The following is a 7,311-nucleotide window of genomic DNA, read 5'->3' as shown; positions in this document are numbered from 1 at the left end:
CCACCAGTTCAAGTCCCTCAGATTCCGACATGGATGTTCATCTAAGCTCCGAAAGCAGTATAACCGGAATGGATCAACAAATCAGTCATCACCAATTCTGGATGAATTGGGGATGGGTTCGTAGTCGACTTAATCGATGGAGACGCGAAGAAAGCGATCCTTTTCGCCAACCGAATTCGCCTCTTGGTGAAGAACCTGAAGCACTTACCGGAAAACCTGTCCGAACCACCATATTCACCCTCATTTCCAAGATATCAAGCAATGATTATATGATATCCAAAATTCTAAACCTTATTCATTCACTCATTCCTACTGATAATCATTCCGGAGTAATAAGTCAACGAGCTTCGCGCCCGAGTTGTAGCCTTGGAAAATAAGGTACAAAATGTACCAGCTTCAACAACATCACCGACACCAAAAGTACCACCAACATCAATACCAGTACCACCAACAACCCAAGTTTCAACATCACACGCCTCAACATCTCATATTGTACCTCGAGCATAATCATCGTTCTACATGACGTTGTACATCATTTATCTTCGTTCGACATGGCGATTATGTAATCTCTAATGATTTAGAGATTATATATTCTTATTCTAACGATAAATCAAATGAGTTTAATATCATATTGACTCATTAAATCCATGGTTACATCTGAAAAAAATATATATGTATATATGTTTTCATAAAGATTGTAATTAAAAATTCTTTTGTACAAACTGTTAATGGCGAAAATATTTTAATGGGTAGGTAATACCCGAGGAATATTTAGATTTCACAATAATAAGTTACAATGTACATTCTTCGAATCTGATTCAACAGTCATTTACTATCCTATTTACAACCACCGATATACGTATCCGTTCACCGCAGAATAACCATTTTCATTCAATTTCATATTTGGATTTTGACCTATCAGAATCCAACAAGTGGCATAATGAAGAAAACATTTGACAAAATAAAATTTGTTAGAAACAGACAAATTAACTATGAGAAATTTTGTTAAGAATCCACGCTAACAAAATCCTAGCTAACTGTTCCTAGCTAACTGCTAATTCCTTATTACATTTTAATTATCGCAATTTATTTTATTGCAATTTTATTTATTGTCATTTAATTTCTGTTATTTATTTTACGCACTTTATTTATCATCATTTAAATACTGTTATTTACTCATTTTAAATATCGGGACACGTATACAATGTTTTGACATATCATATCGACGCATCTATATATATTATTTGGAATAACCATAGATACTCTTATGCAGTAATGCTCGAGTTAGCTATACAGGGTTGAGGTTGATTCTCAAATAATATATATACTTTGAGTTGTGATCGAGTCTGAGACATGTATACAATGGGTCACGACACGTATTAATTAATTCGAATATTATATATTAAACTATATATGAATTGTTGAACTACTAATTGTGGACTGCTAACTGTGAACTAATAGCATTGGACAAATGAAATGAATTAAAATATTGATTATAACATATGAAACTAAACATTTCTTCAAGTTTGCCACTTGATTTCATCTTAAACCTTGTTTGTATCTTGACGATTACAATCCACGTTCAAACCTTTCATGATTCTTGAAAACACCTCAATCGAGAGGATGAACCAACCGCACTTCATCTACGAAAGAAAAGATTGATACATATAGTTATGCACCTGAAAACATTCAGAACCTGAGTAAACGTTTAAAACGTATATGTGCTAGCTCCTTTGGCGTTGTTATTACCGAAAATCACTTTGCAATCCCTTTCCAAAGTAGCCAATTTTGTCACAGCTTCAGCAAATCAATTTCGACTTTTCATTCGAATAAGCCTTATTATAACTTTGATATATAAGTTTACCTTTCGTTATAGTTACCAGAAAACCGTTTATATCCCACCACAATAGCAGTAAACTTACCAGCAACTTCATTACGCATTGACTTAAGTCTCTCCGAGGAACCATTATATTTGTTCATTAAAACCTTATCATATAATCATCCACATCTTGCAAAGAGAATTGGCATACCAATTTCCAAAAATCAGCAATCAGTATTTGAAATCTCGCAACGTTTCTACATCAACAGTTATATGTATACATATAACATTTATCTCTTAAAATTATGATCTTCCATTCTGAAATTCTGAAAAGCACCCAGTCTACGAATCAATACTTTGAATTTTGAAAATTTCTGATGAAGCAACAAAAACTGTAAACGACCTTAACAGTCGAAAGTTTGATAATAAAGAAGGATACGTTGGAAAAGCTCAAAAGAAAATTTGGTACTGAAAAATGAATTGAGCAAACCATGAAGGATGCTATGAACAAATCACAAAGACTAAATCTGCCTTCAAAGAATCCTGATAATTCCGTTTCTGATGAAATCTTTAGCGAATACCTTACTTCTTAATTGCTTTAAATCATTGTGAATGAATTTCTTCATCACACTATGATGCTAAAATTCTAAGATATCATCATATCTTTCATTATAAATATCCACGATATTTCTGAAGATATTTTCATAACTATTCCTATATGAAATTATTCATTTATTCACCATATCTGTGTTATATCATAGAAGAAACTGTTTTAATTTCTAAATTCTGAAAAATTCGAATTTAAAATATGAATGTTTTTGAAGTAATGGTGGGAGCTGAAGCACGGGTTAGTATAATATAATGACATTTGATCAACGTGATTATATTATAGTAAGTCATGCTGAGTTTCTAATGGGACGTGATGATTCACAGATCATAACGTCATCACGTGCCATGTTACATAACTCTTTCATTCTGCTTAACTTCTGAACATACCAAGAAAATATATTCTTGATAGTTCTATTCTCAGTGATTCTGGTAATTTGACAAATCAAATCGTGCTATTATGTTCTTTCTTGTTTAGAACATGAAGTTCATTCGAAACTCCATTCTTACGAATTCTGGACCATTACTCGCCTTACTAGAGGTCGAGAAGAGAATAAAAAGACAAAGAGCTCCAAAATATAAGAGAAAATATAAAGCTCAATAACAACACGGAGGTTACAAATCGTGGATATTAATACGAATAGCAATATAAAGATACGGTAGAATTAAGAATAGTATCACCACAAGGTAATAGTAGAAGTAAAAAGATTTTTCTGGTGGAGGATTGAAAAGAAGGATGACAGAAATGATAATTAGGAAAATATCAAGGATTAGAACTGGATTAAGCATTTTCACAATCTTTTGGACGTATGAACTAAGAAGGAAAGTATAGGAATGGTGAGAATAATGGAACGGAAGAGTTTAATTTATAATGAAAATATCAGACAGAGTAATCGAGGCAGATCACCGTATTTAATTATAGAGATCTTAATTTCCTTATTCGCCGAAGAATCAAATCTTTTAGATATTCGAAGATTTTCTTTGAATCTCTTGAATTCCGGAATTCAACCAAGACAACATCAAAAGTTAAGACGGAACTTTATTTATTCAATTCACTCTTTTGTGATAACTTCACTCATACGCTTCGAATAATCGATTTGTTTTATCTATATTACTCAATGATGATAACACTCTAATTTACAACTAGTATGCATCATGAAAACATACTTATTGTCATCCATGACCATTCCACTCAAATTTCGGAACGAAATTTCTTTAACGGGTAGGTACTGTGACAACCAGGAAATTTTTGATCAAATTTAAACATTTATCTTTATATGTTTCCGACACGATAAGCAAAGTCTGTAATGTTGAGTCTCAAAATTTTGAACTGTGTTCATGTATTCATTTAACCACGACCAAATTTAGACGATTCATGAACGATTATATATATGGATATGAATATAGATATATATACATATGTGTATAAATCTTATAACTTGAAAATGTTACCAAATTATTAAATGTATAATACTTTACATGGAACGTATTTATTACAATATATGTTTAATATATTTATCGACAGAATTAAAAGGTAATATCAAACGATTTAATTAATGGATATATTATTATAAAGGTAATATATTTAGTTAACTACATAGTACTTGATATATCCATATCCCTATCCCTATCCCTATCCCTATCCCTATCCCTACTATACATTATAATAAAGTCAAAAAAGAGATACATTTAAATTTTTCCCCTACTCTCAACCATTAGATTAAGGAAATTACCATCACCTACCCAGTCTCTACACATTTGGATATAATTATAACTCAATAAGTACACTTTCAAAACTTTCCTTTCGATATTGCCCCTACATTAAAAAAATAAACACGGGCAATTAAAAACATACAGAATACAATACAGATCCCTACCATCGCATTCACAAGATAAATTACACAATTCAATTGCAGAAATCAGCTGGCATTAATCGCGGGTGAGTGTTTATGATATATGTGTAAATCGAGACATCATGAAGATCAGGTCTGTTGTTGAATCATCGTTCAGCAAATCGAGAGCATTAGGGTTTGCATTTTATACTTTTTGATCTTCGATTTTTCCGATTATGATTTGTAGCTATCATGAATTCGATTTCTTCATCATAAGGATCAGGTTTGGCAACTATCGATTAATTGTTTTAATCTGAAATTACGGTTAATATTATCATTTCTCGGAGTTGACTACAGTTATGATTCAGGTTACAATCTTGATTTACAATATCTCTTTTTACGGTATTTGATGTTAGCCATAATTTAGGTATGAATCGGTTGAATCTATTTACAATTCGATATATCTATAGTCAATCGAATTTTTCAAAATTCTCTTGCTGTGATTTTCATGTTTTTTTGGGTTCATCTGGAGCTTAACTTAAAAGTGGTAATAGTTGAATCGATTGAAGATTTCGACAAAAATTAGGGTTCAAATTGATTCAACCCAAAAAACTTTAATCGATTCATCTCAGGCTACCTACCCACCGAATTCCACTTCAATCTATTCAAGTATTATTAGGGTAATGGGTTACCACTATAAGTTATTACGATTTTTTTGTTGTTTATTATTTGTGATGTTGAATTATGAAACATGTATATTGTAGCAAGATGATAGGAATTTACAAGATGGGTCATTATTGATCTATCTTATTTTTTTGTTATAACGGCTCAAACATTTACCCTTTATCATGTATGAAATGAGATGGCTATGAACAAAATACTCCACTATAAAATTAATAATTTATAATTTGTGTAATTCAATAGTTGGAATGGGAAGATTTCCAAAGGATAGCACATTGGAAATCTAAACAAGAGCAAGGGCGCAACGATGTACGAGAGGATATGTCAGAAGACGTGCAGAGTCCGAGAAAGCGGATATCGGGGATTTAGGTAAAATCCTAAAGAGAACTTACCAACATAATGCCTCTACTTTTGAAGTTTGGTCAGATGATTTAAAAGAAAGGAAACTTCTTAATCATGTACCGTTTCTGTTTACTTAGCTTGTGAATGTATTTGATAATCTATTTGGACAAAAGCAAACATAATTGCTCTTTGTTAACAGTTTACTTAAATGTACGACTTTATGTTCAACGAATAAGTTTGTGGAGAGGAATTGTAGGAAGCAAAGGATGCTTTCATGTCAGCTTTGGTTACATGTTTTCACATAGGTAACTTTGTTAATCAAGATTTCATTTATAGAATGTGCGTCTGATATTATGAAAAGAATGATTAATAGCGGGTACACGTTTTAACCTGGATCATTTATGGCAGTAGTTGATGGGTTGGAAGTGATGGAAATAAGCGTGTGATAATTATGCTGAGTGGTTACTTCATATAGGGTATGAACTTAAGGTTACAAATAAGTGGAATAGAAACGCTAAGGTGTTTAACTGCATAAAAGGGCCAAATAATGATGAAAGTTACTGAAGAGCATATTACAAAGTTACAAGTGAAAAATAAGTTTCTTTATTGCATTATTTAAACTACTACTTAAGGTTCCTTACTCTACATAATCATATTGACACAGATGGTGATATCACATTTGCTTGCGTGGCAGTTGGCAAAAGGTCTGTTAATGTCAAGCTTTATACTCTTATCATTTTTTTAGTTCCTTTTTATCAGATGTTATATGTGGTTACATTATACAGCCGAACACCTAATTTTGGACTACTGAATTTCTATAATAAGGATAAAGTCATTCAGTTTTTTTTTTTTTTTTAGAAACTGAAAGGAGATGATTTACAACTAATGGTCTGTGGACATAAGTAAACAATAACCACTTGTGATTTAGAATCCAATTCAGATAAATATTTTGTTTTTATGATAACTGAATCAAGTTTGTATGAACTGTGTAAGGTACTTCCAGATTTTAAAGTGAAAAAAGTTTGTAATGTTGTCAATATTAAAGATTACCGGTTTAAACTAAACTGTTATTATTGTGTGTAGTGTGTTAGAAAATATTCCTTAAAATTTTATATAGTTTGCTTGGTGAGGTAGAAGAGTTTTCTTTGTCTTTTTTAGATATTTGTTTACAACGTGTGGCAAGGTACTACACAAATACACAGTTCCTTTAATACATATAGAAGGTGAGTCTATTTAATATGTGGTAGTGTTATTTTTTATGTCTATTCTTTTTGAATTCAAGAGTTAATTTAGGTCACAAATACCACTTACATGGGTCATTGAGTATTAAAGATTTTATAACATGGTGGATCAAGAAAAAGTTTATACAAGAGGTTTTATAAAACATTTGGTGGATTTTTAGATGAAACAGTTGGTATAGTGTAGGTTTGAAATATAATAAAATATAGATTATCGTTTACCTTTCTTCATGTTGGAGGTTTTATTGAAATTTCGTGTAGGGTAAAATAATCGATAGCCGGATAAATCACTGAATCGTGGTATCACTTTCCGAAAGTAATTATTCGACCCTTATTGCCTGGGTTACACGAATATCACTTTGGGATAAGACAGAGATTAGTTCTTGTTATTGGCAGTAAACAAGAACTCTTTTGCATAAGAGTATTAAGGTGTTTTTCGTATATCTTATTCTCATAAATGATAGTCCTTATTTATAGGCACCCAAAAATAAGTATTATTCCACGATGGAGATGTTTCACTAACTAATTTCGTTTTCAAATCTAAAACAAATCCTTTACATAAAGTTGTTTGTTTTATTTCCAACAACCAAATCAAGGAAATCGTTTTCAAATCTAAACAAATCCTTTACATAAAGTTGTTTGTTTTATTTCCAACAACCAAATCAAGGAAATCGTTTTCAAATCTAAAACAAATCCTTTACATAAAGTTGTTTGTTTTATTTCCAACAACCAAATCTAGGAAATCGTTTTCAAATCAATCCTTTACATAAAGTTGTTTGTTTTATTTCCACGA

This window comes from Rutidosis leptorrhynchoides, chromosome 8, assembly GCF_046630445.1.
Source record: "Rutidosis leptorrhynchoides isolate AG116_Rl617_1_P2 chromosome 8, CSIRO_AGI_Rlap_v1, whole genome shotgun sequence".
NCBI classification, from domain to species: Eukaryota; Viridiplantae; Streptophyta; class Magnoliopsida; order Asterales; family Asteraceae; genus Rutidosis; species Rutidosis leptorrhynchoides.
Note: the sequence above shows the minus strand (reverse complement) of the source record.